Raw genomic sequence first — 23,452 nt, 5'->3', positions numbered from 1 at the left:
TGGTCTCATTTCTGGTACTCACAAAAGCTTTAAAAAAAAAGTCTATATCTTTCATTACTAGAAAATTATAGCTTAGTCCTCAGTACTTTGTCCCCAGAAAATGCTTTCCCTAAGCAATGTTTTCATGTTTTTACATGAACTTTATCAAGGATTTTTATTAACAATGTTTATAAGATTTAGATATCTTCTGAAAAACTCTAGTTGAAGACATTGTTCACTTTGTTGTGCATCAATGATATCAGTTTAAAGACAATGAATTGCTTAAAGGTTAGCATCAGAAAATGGTTTCCTATATTTTAAAACATTTATCAGTGAGAATCACAGTGTTTTCTTTCCTGTCTTTTATTTTTGGTTTCCAGGGAACATAGGAGTAACTAAATGTTCTGATACCTTTTAGTATTCCTCTTAATGTATGGGTTTTGACTTTAGTTTTTATTTTTATTTTAAGCCTTATTTAAAATGTGTATACTGCCATTATTGTATTATTACAAAACAATAACTACTACTACCACTACCTAGCATAGAACAGTAATTTGTTAGAAGCACAATGTCTTATATATTATCTCATTAAATTTTTATGACCACTGTATAATATAATCAGTGTTATTAATATAAGCTTCAACTTAGCAGTGAAGAAACCAAAACTCCAGAAATAACTTGACCAATATGTATGTAGTAGAAATATGGAGTAAAATTTTTGTATTTACATCCTAGCTTATTTTAATACACAATTACAAACTTTGTTTAGAAGTCTGAGCATAAATTATGAATGCTTTGTATAATATAAAGAAGGATGTTTTTCTCTGTTTTTTGTTTTTGTTTTTTTTCCCCCCCTTAATATCTGGCCCAAATATGATACTCACGTGACTGGTAAAAGTTTTCTTTATTTTTACTCATTTTTTGTATGTTACTTTTTTATAATTGCCCAGTTTATCCCCCTTTGTCCTCCTCCTTCCATCACACACCCCTGTTCCCACAGTGATTCCCACACTGTTGTCCATATCCGTGGGTCATTCACACATGTTCTTTGTCTAGTTCCTTCTCCTTCCTTCCAGCCTTCTCCTCTTCTCCCCTCCCTTTTGGTGACTTTCAGTCATGTTTCCATGCCTATGGTTCTATTTTGTTTTTTAGTTTATTGCATTCATTAGATACCTTATATAGATAGGTGAGATCATATGGTATTTTTCTTTCACCATAGTGGGTTATTTCACTTAGCATAATATTCTCCAGTTCCATCTATGCTGTTGAAAAAGATTGGAGCTCCTTCTTTCTTTCAGCTGCATTGTGTTCCAGTAGAGGTACCATGGATTTTTGATGCACTCATTTACTGATGGATACTTAGGCTGTTTCTAGCACTTGGCTATTGTAAATTGTGCTGCTATGAATATTGGGGTTTATAGGTTCTTTTGAATTGGTGTTTCAGGATTCTTAGGGTTTAATCCCATCAGTGGAATTACCAGGTCAAAAGACAGCTCCATTTTTAGACTTTTAAGGAAATTCCATAATGTTTTCCACAGTGGCTGCACCAGTCTGCATTCCCACCAACAATGAACTAGGATTTTCTACACATACTATTATGTCATCTGCAAACAATGACAGCTTTACTTCCTCCTTTCCAATTTGGATATATTTTATTTATTTTTCTCTTATGATTGCTGTGGCTAGGACTTCTAATACTATATTGAAAAGAAGTGGTGAAAGCAGACATCCTTGTCTTGTTCCTTATTTTAGTGGGAAAGCTTTTAGTTTTACCCATTGAGTATGATGTCGGCTGCAGATTTTTCATATATGGCCTTTATTACAATGAGGTATGTTCCCTCTACCCCCTCTTTGCTGAGTATTTTTATTATAAATGTGTGCTGTACCTTATCAAATGTTTTTCCCACATTTATTGATACAGTCACATGAGTTTTTTCTTTCCTTTTGTTTATGTGATGCATTATGTTTAATAATTTGTGAATATTGTACCATTCTTGTATTCCTGGGATGAATCCCATTTAACCATAATGTATGATGTTTTTCATGTATTGCTGGATGCAACTTGCCAGTATGTTGCTGAGAATTTTAGCATCTATGTTCATCAGCAATATTGGCATACAGTTTTCTTTTTTCACTGCGTCTTTGTCTGGTTTTGGTATTAAGATGATGCTGGCCTCATAGAGAAATTGGGAGTGTTCCCTGTTCTGGGATTTTCTGGAGTAGTCTGTAAAGCATAGGGTTTAGCTCTTCCTTATATGTTTTATAAAATTCTCCTGTGAGACCATCTGGTCCATGGCTTTTGTGTGCCAGGAGTTTTTTGATTACTGTTTCAATTTCAGCAGCTGTTATCAGTCTGTTCAGGCTTTCTGCTGTTTCTTGATTCAGTTTTGGAAGATTATATTTTTCTAGAAATTTGTCCATTTCACCCAGGGTTTCAAATTTCTTGACATACTTAGTTGTCCCTAGTAATTTTTACACTTCTTTATATTTCTGTGAGATCAGTTATAATCTCTCCTCTTTCATTTCTGATTTTATTTACTTGGGCCCTTTCCTTTTTTTTCTTAATGCTTCTGTTTAAAGGCTTGTCCATTTTGTTTGTCTTTTCAAAGAACCAGCTCCTGGATTTATTGTTCCTTTGAATTATTCTTTTAGCCTCTATATAATTTAATTTTGCTCTGATCTGGATTATTTCCTTCCTTCCACTCTGGGCTTTCTTTGTTTTCCCTCCAGTTCTTGTAGATGGAGTGTTCAGTTACTTATTTGAAATGTTTCTATCTTTTTTTAAGTAGGCCTGTATTGCTATGAACTTCCGTGTCAGGACTGCCTTCTCTGTGTCCCATAGGTTTTGGATTGTTTTGTGTTCATTTTCATTTTCTTCCAGAAACTTTTTGATTTCTCCTTGATCTCATTATCCACCTGTTCATTGTTTAATAGCATAATGTTCAATCTCCATGAGTTTGAATGTTTTTGAGCTTTTCCCTTGAGGTTAGTTTCCAGTTTCAGTCCCTTGTGGTCTGAGAAAATGCTTGATATTATTTCAGTTTCCTTGAATTTGTTGAGGCTCATTTTGTGTCCTATCATGTGGTCTGTCATTGAAAATGTTCCATGTGCTTTTGAAAAGAACATGTATTTGCTTCTTTGGGATGAAATGTTCTATATATATCAGTTAGGTCCATTTGATCTAATGCATTGTTACGCTCCACAATATCCTTTTTGATGTTTTGTTTGGAAGATCTATCCATTGTTGACAGTGGGATGTTTAAATCCCCTACCATAAATGTGTTGCTGTCTATATTTCTCTTGAAGTCCTGGAAAATTTTGCTTATATATTTGGGTGTTCCTATGTTGGGTACATATATGTTCATAATATTTATGTCTTTGATAGATTCTCCCCTTGAGTATTATGAAGTGTCCTTCTGTGTCTGTTTGTATGGCCTCTGTTTTGAAGTCTATTTCGTCTGATACATGCACTGCTACCCCGGGTTTTTTTTTCCTGTCTGTTTGCTTGGAATATTTTTTCCAACCCTTCATTTTTTGTCTGTGTAGGTCTTTTGTTCTGAGATGGGTGTCCAATAGCCAGCATTTGTACAAGTCATGTATTCTTATCCATTCAGCTAGCCTATGTCTTTTGATTGGACCATTTAATCCACTTACATTTAAGGTTATTATTAATAGGTACTTATTCATTGCCATTTTACTCCCTTTGTACCTGTGTTCCTCTCTCTCTCATCTTTTCAAATCAGTCCTTCAGCATATGTTGCCATGCTGTTATGGAGGAGGTGTATTCTTTGAGGCTTCTTTTGTCTGAGAAAGTTCTTATTTGGCCTTACATTTTAGTTAAGAACCTTGCTGGGTAGAGTAGTCTTGGTTGCAAGCCTTTGCTTTTCTTTATTTGGAATATTTATCGCCATTCCCCTCTGGCTTGGAGCATTTCCATTGAGAAGTCAGCTGCTAGCTTTATTGGGGCTCCCTTGTATGTTGCTTCCTATTTCTCCCTTGCAGCTTTTAAGATTTTTTCTTTTAGAATTTTGCCATTTTAATTATGTGTCCTGGAGTGGGCCTCTTTGAGTTCCTCTTGATTGGGACCCTCTCTGCTTCCTGTACCTGTGTGACTTTTCCTCTCATTAAATTAGAGAAGTTTTTCCATCATTACTTTTCCAAACAGGTTTTCTATCCCTTGCTCCTCTTCTTCTCCTTCTGGTATTCCTATTATATAGATCTTATTACTTTCCATGTTGTCCTGCAGTTCCCTTGACCTGTCTTCATTCTTTTTCAGTCCTTTTTTTCCTTTTCTTTCTTTTTCTTGGAGTTTTTTCCTACCTTGTCTTCCAGTTCACTGACTCAGTCCTCTGCTTCATCTAGTCTGGTTTGATTCCTTCCACTGTGCTGTTCAATTCAGAAATTGTATTTTTTTATTTCCTCTTGGCTCTTGTTGGTAGTTTCTATGTCCTTTTCATACTGATATAGTTTGCAGTAAATTCTTTGTAGCTTCCCTGTAGTTTTTTATAATTCTCACTGAGCTCATTTAGCTTCCTTATAACCATTGTTTTGAACTCCATATCTGATCATTGACTTGCCTCTGTTTCATTTAGCACTCTTTTTGAGGATTCTTTCTTTCCTTTCTATTGGGGCTTCTTTGTCTTCCCATTGTTTGTGAGACTCTTCTTGTTTGCTTCTGCTTCTTATCTTGATATGTTTTGACTCCCTGACTTTGTGGTATGATCTTCTACAGTAGGAGACAAGCAAGATTCAGTGGTGCATTCTCTTTGATCTCCTGAACTTGATGCTGTTGGGGTGCCCTTTATGCCATTTATGTTGACTCTCTGGATGTAATTGGGTTTTCACTGTTGCTGGGTCATTCTTTGGTGGGTCCTTCCCTTTAGCTGGTTGACTCAGAGTCACTCCGCCTACCATGTTTTGTATGCTGTTGAGCAGGTGCATTATTTTTTCTTTCTGGATCTGCCTGGAGTGGTGTCAGATGTTGACCCTGTCTGATCTTAGGCAGCCAGTTGGAGAATTCCATAGATTTACTATCTGTGGCTGACTCCTTCAGTTGTTAATCTAGTCACTCTACACTGAGCAGTCAGGCTTAAACACCACAGCTCCAGGGCTGAGCCCCTCCTTGGGTCAGAGGTATTGTTCCCCTCAAGCTGCTGGCACTCAGTCGAGTGTTTTGCCTGAGCATTATGGCTGTTGCCATATGTGGGATGATTCAGGACCGGAATCCCAGCATCTACTTTCTCAGTTCTCTCCCCAAAGCTTCCGTCCCCGGTCTCTCCTCAGGTGCCTCCAGGGCACTCTGCCCCCATCTTTGCTGGAAATCCCAGGTACATGGCTGAAAATGAAAAGTTGTGTGTTGACCCTTTAAATGGTTCTTTGCATCTCCAGCAGTCCATCTCTGGCAGAAAGTAGTCCTGCTGCTTTTCCCAGCTGGTTGTTATCTGTGTACTTCTTGGGCTCTGGTGCTCTAGGCTGGGGACCCCAGCTTAGGGTTTGGATTGCACTCTCTTGGGGGAATCCAATCATCCTCTTAATTATCCCTCTGGTGCTCCTGCCTGTGGGTGCTGAGCTAGGCCTCTCCAGTCTCCACTATACTCCATACCAGTCAAGTTGTGCTGAAGCTGATTCTTCTGTCTGTTCAAGGTTATAAGGCTTCACTCTCTCTACTGTTCAGTTCTTTGTTCCAGGTGATTTCTCCACAACTTAGTTGTAATTCCAAATGTCTCCTGGCTGGAGGTTAGTGTGACTTCCATTCACTCCTCCATCATCTTGAACCATTATTCCTTTTTCTTGTCTGTCTCTGTAGCTAGAATTTTGAGTACGATATTGAATAAGAGTGGTTAATGCAGACTTTTGTCTTGTTCCTCTTAATGGGAAAGCTTTTAGTTTGTGCCCATTGAGCATAATGTTGACTGTAAGTTTCTCATATATGGCTTTTAGTATGTTGAGTTATGCTCCCTCTATTCCCACTTTGTTGAGTGTTTTTACCATAAATTGGTGCTGGATTTTATAAAATTCTTTTTCATCATCTATTGATATGATCATGTGATTTTTGTCCTTCATTTTGTTTATGTGTTGTTTTACATTTATTGATTTGAGAATATTATACTATCCTTGCATCCCTTGGATGAATCCCACTTGATAATAGTGTATGATCTTTTTTTTAGTTTTAACACAGTGAATTTTTTATTGCAAGCTGTTTATTGTAAAATAATTTACAAATATCTTGCTGTCTTTAGTAATTTAAACAATGGACCAACACTTTCATTTGACCAGGACAGTAGTCAGCTGAAAACAAATCATCTGACTGAATTTTTCTTCTTTACCTCTTGTCTGAGGATGAAACTCAATTTTCATTAATTCAGAGCTTCAGCACTGGAGATGATTTCAGTCAGCTCCTTTGTGATGACAGCTTGGTGGGTGTGATTGAAGGTCAAAGTCAATTTGTTGATCATCTCAGAAGCATTCTTGCTTGCATTGTCCATGGCTATCATCCTGGAACTTTGCTCACTCATGGTGGATTCCTTCAAAGAATAGTAAATGATGTTGGGCAGACTGTATTCTTGGTAATTCTGCGGTACGTCAACATCAATGTCGTCATAGATACTCATGCTCTCAGCACTTGCAATAGTATTAAGAGACAAGATGGGCTTTTCTTCTGTTTTGTAGGAGATTACAGACCTGAATCAATTAAAGATGATAGATCCTTCTTCATATTCATGCCCAGAATTTAGTAATTCCAGGGCAATGACTGATGCATCTCCAAAAGTAGGAGTGAAGTATACTTTTCTTCTCACTTCTTTGAACTTTACCAGAAACTGGTCAGAATGAGTCCTATGAAGTATACCCCTGATTTTATCTCCAGTTCCAACAATCTTAACTTCTTTCCCAGCTGCTGTGAGCATAGCCACCTCACTTTTCATCTGTTTAGCAACTGAGAATTGGATAGCATCACAAAGCCCTTTATCTGAGGATACACCGATAAGGAGGTGTTTTTTTCTTTTCTTCAGGCCCCTTAATATCAGCCTTTTCATACAGAGCCAAAGATCCTGTTTCATACACTCCAGTTGGTTTCAGCTCTCTTTCAGCTGGGGCATATTTTGCTGCTACTACCATTTTCATAGACTTGGTAATTTTCTGGATGTTTGTGATTGACTTCAGTCTTCTAGTAATATCTTTCAGAGTTGTCATATTTCGAAACTTGGATTCATTGCAGCTACACCACCCAGGCTGAGACCCCTACGATGCCTGCCAGAGAAAACATGGTGGTAAATGGCCCCCTGGTAATAATGTATGATCTTTTTAATGTACTTCTGAATCCAGACTGCCAGTGTTGTGTTGAGGGTTTTAGCATCTATGTTCATCAACAATGTTGGCCTGTAGTTTTCTTAATTTGTTGTGTCTTTACCTAATTTTGGTATTAGGATGATTCAGGCCTCACATAAAGAGTTTGGGAGTTTTCGGTTTTCTAATTTTTGGAATAGTTTGAGAAGTATACGAATTATTTCTTCCTTATGTTTGGTAAAATTCACTTGTGAAGCCATCCTGCCAAGGCTTTTGTGTGCTGGTAGTTTTCTGATTAGTGCTTAAATTTCCCTAGTTGCTAATGATCTATTCAGACTTTCTACTTCTTTTTGATTCAGTTTTGGAAGATTGTATGTTCCTATATAGTTGTCCATTTTGCCCAGGTTTTCCAATTTATTGGCATAGAGTTTTTCATAGTTTTTCTTACAATCCTCTGTGTTTCTTTGGTATTGATTGTAACTTCTCTTTCATTTCTGATTTTATTTATTTAGGTCCTCTGTCTTTTTTTTTCTTGATGAGTCTGGTTAAAGTTTTGTTAATTTTGTTTTTTTTTCAAAAGACCATCTCCTGAATTTATTGATCCTTTGAATTGCTTTTTAGTCTCTATGTCATTTAATTCTGCTCTTATCTTGATTATTTCATTCTTTCTACTTTCTCTGGGTTTCTTTCTTTCTTTCTTTCTTTCTTTCTTTCTTTCTTTCTTCTTTCTTTCTTTCTTTCTTTCTTTTTCCCTCAGGTTCTTCTAGATGCAGAATTATGATGTTTATTTGAGATGTTGCTATCTTCTTTAGGTAGACCTGTATTGCTGTGACCTTTTCCTCTCAGTACTGCCTTCACTGTATCCCATAGGCTTTGGGTTATTGTGTGTTCATTTTCACTTGTTTCCAGATACTTTTTGATTTCTTCCTTGATCTCATTTTGCCATGACATATTTCATGCCATTATCCTGCACCAAAATCTTAGACACAGTAGTTTTTGGAATACCCAGATCAGCTTGTCAGTCACCAATTTTTGCTGTTTGTAGCCCATACACATTCTACATTCTCAGGTATTCTGGTTGCTGCAGGCCTTCCAGAACATGGATCCCCTTCAACAGACTCTTGACTATACTTTGAAGCAGTTATGCCACCCTTTTACTTGTGCTACACTCATTGCATCATCCCCTAAAGCTTTCTGAATTATCTGAACAGTTTCCATGGAGGAATGTTTAAGCTTAATGCAAAATTTGAGGCAACTTCATTGCTCTACTTGCTCGTTCCTTTTGAATGCAATAGTCACACAGTATACATGCTCACTCAATGGTGTCTACAGCTCCCAGTGACTAGTACAGTGAAGTCACTATTCACACATATGCATTCCAGTCCACTCTCCTTGGCTGCCAGGTTACATTGATGTCACACAAACCATTCTCATTATTAACAATGGCTGCACTTTTTCCAAACAGACCTTGATATATATATATATATATATCAAGTACCTCTAGACAGTAGGATATTATTCAGCACTAATAAGAAGTGAGCTATCAAGTTATTAAAATATATAAAGTGAACTTAAATCCATATTACAAAACACAAGAAACAAATTTGAGGAGGCTACAGCTGTGATTCCAACTATATGACTTTCTGGGAAAGACAAATCTATGGAGACAGTAAAAATAATCAGTGGTTGTCAGAATTTGGGAAAAAGGGAATGTATGAATAGGTGAGGTACAGAGAATTTTTAAGGCAATGAAAATAGTCTGTATGATATTGTAAAGATGAATACATGTCATTATAAATTTGTCTGAAGTAATAGAATGTATAACACAACAGGGAACCTTAATGTAAATTATGGACTCTGGATAATAATAATAATGTGTATCCATGTAGATTCATCAATTGTAACAGATGTTCCACTCTGGTGGAGAATGTTCATAATATGGGAATCAGTGCAAGTGTGAGAAATTTCTATACTTTCCCATCAATTTGTCCATGACTTAAAAATTCTCCAAGAAAATCCTGTTTTTTAATATCAGTTAAAAAAGATATTTTAAATAATATTTCAGACAAACTTTTCAGATAGACTATTAAAAGGACCATACTGACTATCTGAATTCAACAGAGTAAACATTTCTTGCTCCACAGCTAACTGCTCTTACATCAGAGTACTCAAGATGAAAAGCCGATTTCCAAACTGTCACTTAGGATTCAGCTCAACAACATCCAGGAGTTACAAAGTGAAATAGGAAATGGGGGCAAGTGAAGGATAGCGTCTACTGATCTTAGAAAGCATATTATGTTGCCTGCCTTATCTTTGAAATTCCTCTCAAATTTCATTACTCTTGTGTTCAATAGAGAAATTGGCTAAAAACTAAAAAATCTTCACTGAATATTTCTTCTCTCTTATTAATGTTTATAACATTCGAGTTTTTTGTAAAAGAAAAACCACAAAGTCAATTTTGCAAATAAAAAAGAGAGAAACTACATATGTGGGGAGAACAATCGGGAAGAAAAGACAACTGTAACTGAACAATTAAAGAATAAATTAAAAATAAAATTAAAAAGCCTAAGAACATACCATAAAAGATATTTTTGTTATGGTAGATGCATTGTTGTCATCAATATAAAAATGACATTTATTTAAACTTCTGATGATCATGTAAAAAAATATGTATGTATACAAACCTTATATTATACTGATATGACAAGGAAAAATAACTGAAATGTACCATTTATATCACCAAACTCCACAGGTCTTACTTCAAATATGATTTCCTCCATAATCTTCTGATTATTTTTGTGTGCAAAACTTTTGTGAACGTCTCTTTTTTCTTTAAATTGAATCTTGGGTGGAAACTCATTATGTAAAAATTAAAAAATACTCCTTCAGTTGAAATGCTGGTGCCCAAATGAAGTGACCGGAAGTAGCTTTAATCTCCAAAATCACCTTTAAAATGTTAAAAGTCTGTACAGTGCATTCTGTATGCAATATGATACCTTACCCTTAGCTACAAATTGTCTTCTCTTTGTGTTAGCTCTGTCTCCCCAATTGCACTGTCCATTTTCTACCAACAGCAACTGAATCCTCATATGCAATCCCTGTAGACTCCAAAATTAACCATCATCACATCTTAAAGTTTCAGAAAAATGCAATAATTCTTTCTGAATGTTCCAATTCAGTAAAATAGGGTTTTCTGTTTTATATAGATGTAATCATCCTAACAGGTATTAAAGCCTAGGAAGTATATGTTGAAAATTTGACTCATTATAAACATGGATATTTATGAGAGGGGATCCCCCAAAAGAGTAGAATGAACTTCTGAAGGGTAGGCTCTTTGTAGTACGGGCTACATGAATGTTGTAGGCACTCATCTGTATCAATGTACTAGCTGGTGTTGTTGTGAGAGGCTGCATTTGGCTTCAGTGATTTTTTTCTTGAAAATTCTTTTAACGCGTTTGCCCATTTCATGATGGGTGATTTACAAACAGGGGCCCAAAACCCCCAGAATTTATTTATAAAAAATGTGTATTTATTCTTACAGTTTAAACTTTAGTCACCTTCAAAGTACTCTCCATTTGCTACAATACACCTAAAGAGATATTTTTTCACTGCTCAAAACAGTTTTTGTACTCATTGATTTTGATGCCTTTTAGTGCTTCTGCCTTTTTTTTTTGTCTCGCCTTTTATGTATCAACAAAATTTTCCTCTCTGAGGACATTTTTCATCTGGGGAAAAAGTCACTCAGTGTGAGATCTGGTGAATAGAGAGGATGGGGCACAGGGATCATAGCATTTTCAGTCAAAAACTACTGAACACTCAGAGCAATTTGGGCAGGTGTGCTCGGATATTGTCTATCACAAAATGGGCAAATGTATTGAATTTCCAAAAAAAATTCATTTTTATTTAATTTTAATGTATTTTTCCATTACCATTTAGTCCCCCTATACCCCACTTCCCCCAGCAATCACCACATTGTTGTTCATGTCCTTTAGTCCTTTTTCTTCTTTACTCCATCCCTCCAAAAAAAATTTAATGCAGTCAAATGTAGCCTCTTACAACACCAGCTTATACACTGATACAGATGGGTTCCTAGAACACCCACCAAGTGAAAAAAGTTTGTATTACAAGGGGCCTGGTTGCCAGAAGATAATTTCAGCTTTTGTGAGTCCCTCCCTGGAAAACCTTTTAAGAACATTATCTTTATCTCTACCATTCATATTGCCCAAGTACCTACCATAATCATTAGATTCAGAGTGTAAATCCATGGTAGACAGAGCTCAGTTCATCCACTGAGTTAACTTTCCTTCTAGGCTACAATTGTCATGGCCAATAAAGTAAATGAACCTCCAGCAAAATGGAAAAAGAAAATAAAAAAGCAAGTTAAAATTATGAGAAATAGAAGATATAATATTACTACAAGCTGTAGATATTTACAGTCCACTAAGGTACACTAATTCTTAAAAAAAAAAAAAGGTCCTGCAAATAACTACAACTCACTCAAGATTAAAGGCATAACTAGAATAATCCTAGATCTAATAATGAACTTGAATTTGCCATTTTAAATATTCCCATAAACCCAACAAGCATAAGCCCCAAACCAGGTGGCGTCACAGGTGAACTTTACCAAACATACTGGGAAGAACTAATAATAGCTCTTCTTCTGAAACTATTTCATAAAATTCAAGAGGAGGAAAGGCCCCCAAAATCATTTTACAAAGCCAGAATTATTCTAATTCCAAAATCAGATAAAGACACTACAAAAAATAATTATAGGCCAATATCACTGATGAACATAGATGCTAAAATTCTTGACAAAATATTAGCAATCCAAATATTGCAATGCACAAAAAGGTCATACACCATGATCAGTTGGGATTTATTCTGGGAATCCAAGGATGGTACAACATTCACAAATCAATAAATATGATTCACCACATCAACAAAATGAAGGATAAAAATCACATAATTATATCAATAGATGCAGAGAAAGCTTTTGAAAAAATAAAGCACCTATTTATGATAAAAACTCTCTGCAAAATGGAAATGCAGGAAACATGCCTAAAATGTAATAAGGATATGTATATGACAAACCCACTGCCAGCATCATATTCAATGGGGAAAAAACTACAAGCTTTCCCCTTAACATCAGGAATAAGACAAGGGTGTCCGCTTTCACCTCTCTTATTCAACATAGTACTGGAAGTCCAAGCCACAGCAACCAGACAAGAAGAAATGAAGGCATCCAAATTGGAAAGGGAGAAGTAAAACTGTCTTTATTTGCAGATGACGTGATACTGTATATGGATAACCCCAGATACTATATCAAGAAACTAAAGAACTAGCCCTGGCTGGCATAGCTCAGTGGATTGAGCGCGGGCTGTGAACCAAAGTGTTGCAGGTTTGATTCCCAGTCAGGGTACATGCCTGGGTTGCAGGCCATAACCCCCAGCAACCACACATTGATGTTTCTCTCTCTCTCTCTCTCTCTCTCTCTCTCTCTCTCTCTCTCTCTCTCTCTCTCTCTCTATCTATCTATCTCCCTCCCTCCCCTCTCTAAAAATAAATAAATAAAATCTTTTAAAAAAAGAAAGAAAAAAGAAACTAAAGAACTGATAAATGAATTCAATAAAGTAGCAGGATACAGAATTAATATCCAGAAATCAGTTGCATTCTTATATGCCCAAAACAAACTAACAGAAAGGAATATTAGGAAAACAATCCCATTCATTGTTGCTTCACAAAGAATACAATAATTAGGAATAAATTGAAGCAAGGATGTAAAAGACCTGTACTCAGAAAATTATAAGACACTAAAGAAAGAAATTGAAGAAGACACAAATAAGTGGAAGCACATACCTTGTTCATAGATAGGAAGAATTAGCATAATTAAAATGTCCATACTACCCAAGGCAATCTATAGATTCAAACAATTCATATCAAGATTCCAGTGACAATATCTCAGAGACTTACAATAAATATTTCAAAAAATGTATATGGAACTACAAAAGGCCCTTCATAGCACAGTGATCCTGAGAAAGAACAAAGTTGAGAGAATCATGCTACCTAATATGAAGCTATATTACAAGGCCATAGTAATCAAAACAGCCTGGTACTGGCATAAAAACAGGCATATAGATCCATGGAACAGAATAGATAGCCCAGAAATAAACCCACATCTTTACAGTCAATTAATATTCAACAGAGGAAGCAAGCATATACAATGGACCACAGATAGTTTATTCAATAAATGTATTGGGAAAACTGAACAGATACATGCAGGACAATTAAGGTAGACCACCTTCTTACACCACACAGAAGAATAAATTCAAAATGGATTGAAGACTTTGTCAAAGTGAGAAAGACCTTGCTTCTTGCAATATATATATACTGGGGGCAAGATCCTGAGGCTGAACCTCTTTATTTCATTAGCATATTTTATTAATCTATCTCTATGTGTAAGCATAAATTTACTTCATTTTTGCAGTGTTCTACAGTTTTTTTTTCTGTTTTCCTTTTTTTTATCCTCACATGAGGACAGTTTTTCATTGCTTTTAGAGGGAGAGGATGAGAGAGAGAGAGATGACTGAAACATCAATCAGATGTCTTCTTGTACGTGCCCCAACTGGGGATCAAACCCACAATCAGGGTTTGTGCCTTGACCAGGAATCAAAACCATTTCGTCTCAGTGTATGGTACAACACTCCAACCAACTGAGCCACACTGGCCAGGGCTACAACTTTTCTTCATATGAATTTACAGTATATTATGTAACCAATTCCTAATATAATCACACATTATTCTACTTTTCAATAAAGCATTGTTCTATAGCAGCCTTTGGAAATATATCTGTGTGGTTATTTCAATAGAATAAATGCGCAGAAATTAGGGTGTTGTACAAACAATCTGAATTGTCATTATACACGTCAAGGCCAACCATATTTGTTTCACATTACAATCCTTCATTTTTCCTAGCAAAGTTAAATCAAAATACTTTTACTTCCTCATTATCTACCTTCAACCTACATTTTTATTATTTCCACCTCCTATTCTACCCATACAGTTTTACCCTTTCAGGAACATGAAAATATTCAATAGTTCTTTCTCACAACAGGAACTCTTCAAACTTATGCTGTAATATTATTTAATTCCAGAGATCCATTCATAGAAACTTGATTCTGCATTATGTGTATTGTTTTTACTGTGAATAGACATAAGAAACAATAAGATGACAAATCAGTCTAATATCTTGTGACATTGTTATTAAAGTCAGACCATTAAGACATGCTCAAAGAGGCCCTGGCTGGTGTAGCTCAGTGGATTGAGCTCGGGCTGTGAACCATAGTGTTTCAGGTTCAATTCCCAGTCAGGGTACATGCCTGGGTTGCAGGCCATGACCCCCAGCAACCACACATTGATGTTTCTCTCTCTCTCTTTCTCCCTCCCGTCCCTCTCTGAAAATAAATAAATAAAATTCTTCAAAAAAAAAACATGTTCAAAGAAATATTTTTATAGCAAATTTCTCTTTACATTCAGGCCCAGGAAAAGCTTCTTTTCCCTCTCCTTATAAATGTATTTACATCCTTTTTATTAGGAAATGAGAGTATTTTAACTTGTTGGGAACCGTCCTGACTGGTATCAGAAGCTGAAACCCCCTGCTAAGGCTAAGTGAACGCCCTTGGAATCGTAAGCCAGCAAGGAGACAAAAGCTTATCTCCCTGGCAGGAATGCTGCTCCTGCTGCTTTATTCATAACTGAACCCCAAAAAGCTTGGTCGGTTAGCCAAAGACGGGTAAGATTCCCCATGGGGGGAAACGACCCTAAGACAGGCACGATCACTTTGGGAGGCCCCCAAAAGAAGGACTTGGGGGGGGGGCTGCAGCAAAAGGGGGGTGATGGACCCTCGCTCCTCGGCTTTGACATAGCCTGAGTTCTCATCGTCTGGGAGAAAATCTCCTTATCTCTTGGTTGCCTTATTTCCCTTGCTCCACCTAAGCCTCAAACAATGACAGGGTGGTGCAGCTCTGTGCTGAAAAGGGCGGATTCCCCGGGTGATCAGGCCTAAGAAAGAACATGTAAATTACTGTGAAACCTTCTTTGTTTAGAATGCTCTCAGTTGAATGAGAGGGGTCCAAGGAGGAAGTCAGTTTGTTCCTCAAAGTCTTACAGCTCTTTGACCCCGACTCAAAATAGACCGGCAGAGTTCTTTGTTTTCTATAGTTCCTTACTTCCCCCTAATGAGTACTGTACTTTACCTGAATTATTTTGCAAAATGAGCCCAATAAAAGCAGGTATGGACTGTAAATTGGGGCGCTCCCTAATAGGGGGGGTGGCCATTTCATCCCTACTTCCCCACAGAAACTAGTCTGTCTCTGTGCATGTGTGTTTTTTCTCGCGTGTTTTCAGCGAGCCATCCGCAGCGTTCCGTGGTCACTGCTGGCCAGTGACCCACACATCATTAACTGACTGCTCCCCATTTCTATTTTAATTTACAAGAAGCCTTAGTCAAATTTTGTGTTCTAAGTTACAATGTCAGCCTCAATTTTATTGGTATCTCTTTCTATAAGATTATTTCCCAATTATAGTATTCAAGCACTATGCTAAGTATAACACAAAGAGAAAAAAATCTTTTTGTTCTTGTGCTGCTTATTTACAGCAAGTTTGGAAATAAATGGTTTAAAGATTCTAAGCAATGCAATAGAATTGAATGCGTAACATTTAAGAAAAAAAAATGATTACTTTGACCTGGAGGAGGTTTTTAAAATGCTAAAAGTTCCCAATTTTCATATTGTATAATTAAGTTGAGGTTAGGGTTAGCAATAAGAGGCATGAGAATATGAGTACCTACAAGGCATGTTTAAAGGACAGAAGGAAAGGTATTCATTATTATAAACATAAAATTTTAATAATAAAATATTATTGGGCTTGTATAAAATTAATAGAAATTATTTTTCATGTTAAAACTTCCAGATAAGAATCTGGTAAAATTAACTGATGTGAAATATCAAAGTGCTGGGCTAAAAACTAGCACTTTGTTAGATGATGCAGAGGGAGATGTAGAACATTTAGACTGCAGTGAATATGAGACCAAGGGAAAAAGATGAAATATAGATAAAACACCTTACTTTAATGTACAAAATTCTGGTTCTTATTACCTTCCCTAAGAAAAAGTAAGATGCATTCCATTTCCTAAGGTCCTTTTTCAAGTTGTGCAATGCAAATTATTACTTGGAATAATTTTTAAATTATAAAATGTATAAAATGAAAATATTCTCAGAATCTTAGGTAATCTGTGAATGTGTAAATTATATGTTTGCTATTTTATAGTATGGATGTGTTTGATATAGTAAAGATAATTTGTGAATACAACAGTGAATGTGTTAATTCAGACCCTTGCGTAATCAAGTATGTAGAATCTTAATTAAGAGACTCAGGTACTGTAAGTTTCCTTGCAGATTGTTCTCTTAAGAGAATGCTCTACAAATTTAAACAGGAAGACAATATAATACCATGATTGATTGATTGCTCCAAATTATAAAGTTTGACAAAATGTATAAATGTGAATTAGGTGATTGCTGTTAGACTTGAGAACCTCAGGATTAGACACATTGGATTCCTCTCATACGCAGCACAAAAGTCAAAGAATGTTCAACCCAAGTATGGCATTGGATAATAAAGATATATACATCTTTCGTATCTTCACATGAATAGTTAATATCATGGTCTAAATTTGAGAGGTTGCATAAGACAAATAACTAAAGGAAGGATTGTCATAAGTATGTTATGAATGAGATTCAAACTAGTTAAAATAAGATTGAGTTTCTCATGAAAAAATCACCATATTCAAAAGTACACTCTTTCTGTGCACTCCTCTGGAAGTGACTAGAAGCTGCCTCCTTTCGAATGGCAAAAATAAGTGTTATGTGGCCATAGTCTCCACCAGGGCCTGCTGCATAGTGTAACTGTTTCATTCAGTTATCCCACTTTCTTTAAATCTCCTTTTCCCTTTTAGTGCATAACTTTGCTTCCCTTATTTTGAATCACCCTATGGGTATTAAAAAAAAATCACCCTGGTGTCAAAGTGACATAATCAATCCCACATATTCACAATAGAACTGACAAAGTTAAAGGTTAAAGTTAAAGTCTATGGGATACTGATGTAGATTTTCTTAACTACAATGCATGAACTGTTTGTTGCCTATCCTAGGTCTTACATAATAGACAAAAGTACTCAACATTTCTCTTTTTAAGTATATTTTATTGATTGTGCTATTACAGTTGTCCCATTTTTTCTCCCCTTTATCCCTCTCCACCCTGCACTCCCCTCCCTCCAGCATCCTTCCCCCACTTACTTCATGTCCATGGGTCATACATCTAAGTTCTTTGGCTTCCCCATTTCCTGTACTATTCTTAACCTGCCTCCATCTGTTTTGTGCCTACCATTTATGCTTCTTATTCCCTGTACCTTTTCCCGGATTCTTCCCCTTCCCCCTCCCTGCTGATAACCCTCTATGTGATCTCCATTTCTGTGACTGTGTTCCTGTTCTAGTTGTTTGCTGAGTTTGTTTTTGTTTTTGTTTTTGTTTGGAAGGGCAGACAAATTGCTTCCCAGATAAGGTAAAGTTAAAGGAGTTCATCATCACCAAGCCCTTATTATGTAAAATGTTAGAGGGACCTTTCTAAGAAAAAGATCGTAACTACGAACAGTAAAATGGCAACACTTATCAATGACTGAACCTAAAAATCATAAAGTACTCAACATTTTTAAAGAGCCTGCTTTGTAATAGACACTAGGTTAGATGATGATACGTACATAGATATATAAAATACAAATTTCATGACTTCGGTGGTTTGTGGAGCTATAGAAGAATAGAGCTCATGCAAACACAATGTAAGAGCTACAGCATGTTGCCATTGGGTGCTCTGGCAGAAGGCGGCTATTTAGGCATAAAGGAATGTGTAGCCTGGGGGCAAATTTTAGGTGAGGTCATTCAGAATGAAAGGCTCCATGGGATAAAGTGACACTTGAACTGTAATGAAAAACTGCAATTTTAAAGAAGACAAGAAGGAGCACATGGGGCAAAAAGAACAGTAGTGTTCACTTACACATTGGTGTTAAACTCACAATTATTTTAAAATGCTTGTGGCGGTAATTGCGCCTCACACAAATTAAGATAGTTAAATAAAATTACCAATTTTCAAACTGTTCTATTTACTTTATAATAGCAACAGTCTGCTTGTAAGTGTTATTTTCTCTGAACATTATCTGATGATTCCAGTACATTTTCTTGATCAGTTTTAATTTCTTCAAACCCATTTGTGTAAATAGCTTCATAAAAAGAATCAGTAGTAAATTCTCGCTAAATATAAGCTGCTTAGTAAAAACAGCACTGTCCTGACTCTTTTCAGAAATTCTATACTTTTAAGTTTGTTGCATAAATAATTATTTAATTTTAATAAGACTTTTTATTTAAAATAGAATACGTGCCCTGGCCAGGGTGGCTCAGATGATTAGAGTATTGTCCCATAATCAAAAGGTTGCAGTTCAGTTCCCTGTCAGGACACATGCCTAGGCTGTGGGTTTGATTCCAAGTCTGGATGCTCTACAGTCCCTGGTCTGAGCACGTATGGAAGGCAACCAGTTGATGTTTCTTTCCCTCACAACTGAGTTTCTCCGTCTCTCTTCTTCTCTCCCTCCCCCCTTTCTAAAAACAATGAAAAAAATGATCTTGAGTAAGAAAAATGAAATAGAAAACATGATAGGAGAGAAAAATTATCTTACAACATATTTTAAAATCTATTTACCTTCATCTATCATATGCATTTGAATATTAGTATAAGCTTCACTTTGCAAAGCAGTGCCTTTTATAGACCCCCTCTCTTCTTCCAACTCTATTTTTTGAAGTCAGAAAGGGAGAACAACTCAATTTGAAAGGCTTTTTCTGGCAATCTTCTGAGCTGTGATTTCTTTCCTTGAGTTACATTGAAATTCATTAAAGAATTCTGCTAGCAGATTTGGCAGAGATAACATTAGGCTTTAATTTATCAGGATAAGTTTTGTAAAGAGTTTTCTTGTTTTTTGGCTGAGAACTGACATTTTATGTATGATTAAAAGTTAATGTGCTTTAGTTTGGAATGAGAACTATTGAACATATTGTGTGGAAACAGATTTATGCCATAAAATGTTTTGAATGAAAAAAGTCCGTGGCGTCATGCTTCTTCCCCTTAAAGTAATGTTTTGGTTCTGATTTTCTCTCTTGTACTCGTTCCAGCTCTCTCTCGCTGGAAATGTGAATTGTGAAACTGGGTAAATTCAATTACCCTTCAATTTCTTTTTTTGTCTTTCACAAAACTAATTAGAAATTATTGAGTTAAAAACTGTTAGTAGTTTCAAAATATATTGGAACTGTGGAGTTGTAAATACTATTGGGTGCATAAACTTTCTGACATCTACTCTTGCCAGGCATGTTACTCATTCAAGGAAATTTGTCCATTATAAGAATGACACACACACACACACATACACACACATACACACACTCTAAGGACTGAGGTTAATCTAAAGATGGAAGTGGGATAAACAGCTTAGAGAGAAGCAATGTTGGAATAATGTTTCATTTATCAATTTTATATCATTTGTTGAATTCTTAGTATGAAACAGAGTATCAGTGTCTAGCAATACAATGACATGCATAACTCTTGCACTCAGAACACACCATCCAAAAAAAAAGAGACAATGCATAAAATGTTTTAGGTATATGGCCACTCCCTGGTTTTTTAATGGAAGCATGGAAATTCTGTGTCCTCCAGTGAAAGAGAAGGAAAGGCACAGACACCTGGACCAAGGCCAGCATGGAGATATGTTAAAGACTAAGCATTGTGACACATTTAAAATAACTGTTAAATCTCCTCTTGGCCACGGGGCCCCAGACCCCTAAAATACTAAAGGCTAGCTATAATACTTTGGATTGAGTATTTTTTTTGCTGTCTCCCTATGGAAATAAACAATGTAATAATTCACTGTCAATTTTAATAAGATCTAAAAAAGTAAAAGCATAGAGAACAATGATTAGACTAAACAATGAGGAAGGAGTTAAGCCATTTTGGGGTGGTAGTGAAGCTTCCTTGGGAAATGATATTTAATCTAAACCTTGTAGAATCAAGAGGAATTTGTTTAATGATAAACAGAAAGGAATACATGTCAAGGAGAAATTAACCTAAGAGAAGATCCTGAGTAAAATGAATACTTCTCTGTCTCTCTCTTCCTCCCTCCCTCCCTCCCTCCCTCTCTTTGTCTCCATTTATAACATTTACCAAATTCTTAGTATATGTGAGGCATAGTATCAGAGTCTAGGGAAATAAGAGGCATGCTTCTTGACTCATAGAGCATGCAATTCAAAAAAGAGACTTCAAACAAAAAATATATTAGGCATTTGGCCCCTTCCTCATTTTATAATGTTAGCATAGATTTTGTTCATAAATTAAATTAAAAATAGAACTATTGTAATATAATCTAGGGAGGGAAAGTCTCATTATAAATTTTGCCTTGCATAAGACCTATTTTGATTTTGACAAAATAGTAAATCAGGTAAACCTCAAAATAAAAATTGGAACATGGTTCTCAGTCCCTCTGATATACCCTAGTCCTTGTTTGGCAATGACTTGCATATGTTGCCTACTTGTGAAATTGAATAGACTATTTAAGATAAAATAAGAAGTATATAAAAATTCCAGTGCACACACATATACACACATTTGCTTAGATTCTCTGATAGCAAATGAAATTTTCCCAATGTGCTGAGGTGGCTTTTTAGCACAAACAAAACAAACCACAGATATAGAAATCAGTAACAAAGAATTTTTATTGCATCCCTAACAAAATTATGCAAGGGCATTTCACAATATCCTCTAGTCTGGTCAGGTTCCTTCAGGCATGTGCCATATTACTATGTCCATGCCTTATTCATTTCTGATGTCCATGCTTTATTCATTTCTGCATTCCTGGTGCCTTACTTACTCCTGATTACATAAGTATGGAGTGTCCACTGAGATATATATGAATATTATATAACTTGCCTAAGGTCATGAGGCTGATCAGAAAAACAAAGAAAAAGGAAAATGGGTTTTCTGTCTGCTTTTATTATATATTCTTTCTGTTGGGTTTACTTCATGTCTTTTAAACAACTTGCCCTTCACCTTACCATTAAGTCAACACTTACTGCTATGGGCAGGTTCCCAAGACCTCTGATTATTTGAAACTCCTTGGAATGACATCCTGGTCCTGGTCACCCTTATTTCAAAACAGTTCTTCATCTTCTCAAATTTGTTTTTTGGGTCTTTACTTCCTGCCTCATTTATATCCCTAGGAATCTGAAGATTAACCAAGGTTTTACAGTTACCAGGTCTTGAATATTTAATATTTACCTACACCTTTTTTTCTTAGTAGGTGTTTTATCCTGCCACTCAGATGAGCCTACAGTCGAATTTAGTCCAATTTATAATTAGCTTATCCTGCTACTGGCCAATGTGACCAATTAACCTTCTTCTTCTACCACACTTTGGCTGCTGGCAGAAATGGAAAATCTGTTACTGTACATGAGCTATTTTCAACCAGGAAATTTTTGCTGCAGGAATTTTTAAAACATGCAACACTTGACTATTTAGTCAGGGGCACTGACCTCTTTTCCCCTAGATTGTTAAATAGAAAGATGACAACAATGATAGTTACATTAATAGTTGAATGAATAGTTATTCATCAATAAGTTACTCATCAAGTTATTCATCAATAACTCACCTTTTTTTTTTTTTTTCAGAATGCCCTCCTCTCCTCTAAGAACCATCTTACAGCCTAGCACTTATTCTGGGATCCATTTTCCTTTTAGGTTACTAGTTAATAGCTGATGAGGTCTTAACTGAGCAATTAGATAGAAATTAATGTTACCTCTGAGTTTGAGTCATCCAGGAAATAGTTCATTTTGAAAGGAAACATTGGGTTTTAATGGATGAAGTCAAGGTGCTGGGTTTACAGAAGAATAGCCTGTGATTTTTAGGCAGGGGGGATATTTTTCATTTATACACAGATTTTATGTTTAAACTAGAAGGATAAATATGATGGATATTGGAAAGGGAAGAGGGCAATGTCAGTCTTCCTTAAGGGTATTCCCACAGGTTATATAGAAAAGTTTTCAGAGACAGAAGTGGATATTTAGAAAATGAAATTCTCTATGTCATTAATAGCCATGTGATAATTTATGTGAATTTACAATAGGGCAAAAATGAATCTGTAAACAAGAACCTGGAATATAACAGTTCTGTAATACTGATAACAATCTCAAATATCAGTTGGTATTCCCAGCCAATCACATTTCCTTGTCACCTCTAGCATTTATGGGAAAACCCTGTCATCACACTATGTTCATGTCCTCTCTCTGCATATATGTATAATTTTTTTTACTGTGAAATGCTCATCACTGCTCACGTTTTACCTCCTTTGTAGAGGTTAGGTTTCTATGTTGGTAATTTCCAATTCAGAAGAAATTTAAATAGGTAAATGTGTGACACCTGATAAATGATTAAATAAAGCTTTGAGCAGCTGCTCACTTGCTGCAGACCCTCCCTTCCTTGGAAATATAATTTTACATCTAATGACATAAATTTTACAAAATTAGTTCTTTATGTCAGTGACCATATCCTATATCTTTTATTTTTGACAGAGGATACTCTTTTATATTTCTTTTATATATATCACCAACATCACCTACCACAATGACTGAATGTTTTTGATAAATTGCTAATTGATCAATATTTAGAATATATGAGTGTGGCTTTAAAACATGAAATCTAGTACAACAGTCTTCTCTGTGCCTAGTTGTGTGCTAAACTCTGAAATTAGTGAAGACATAAAATATTCTCTCTTTGCTTATAGAAAATAAGTTTCATTGGAAAGGTCAAAAATATAGAAGAGAAATGCAAATTAATGTAAAGTCTTTTATTTTTATATTTTTAGTATGTTTAATTTACTTAAAAAACAGAAAAACTATTGCAATTAATTAAAACTATCCAAGTAGACATAACTTGTATTTAATTTTTAAAATTAAGACACAGAGTTTTTCAAATTAAGCAACTTTATTCACAAAAGATTTATAATTTAAAGGAAGTTTTTTATGATAGAGAAATTATACTCAAAGGTTAA

The 23,452-nt window shown here is 35.7% G+C and overlaps 1 pseudogene; it reads right to left on the bottom strand.

Moving 5' to 3' along the window:
• Window positions 1-6,335: 6,335 nt before the first annotated feature.
• Window positions 6,336-7,243, bottom strand: LOC123827463 (annotated as a pseudogene).
• Between the last annotated feature and the right edge of the window lie 16,209 nt (window positions 7,244-23,452).

This window comes from Phyllostomus hastatus, unplaced genomic scaffold (genome assembly GCF_019186645.2).
Source record: "Phyllostomus hastatus isolate PE091 unplaced genomic scaffold, TTU_PhHast_1.1 phas_contig_86, whole genome shotgun sequence".
NCBI lineage: Eukaryota > Metazoa > Chordata > Mammalia > Chiroptera > Phyllostomidae > Phyllostomus > Phyllostomus hastatus.
The sequence above is the reverse complement of the archived record's forward strand: the minus strand, read 5'-3'. Positions and strand labels throughout refer to the sequence as shown.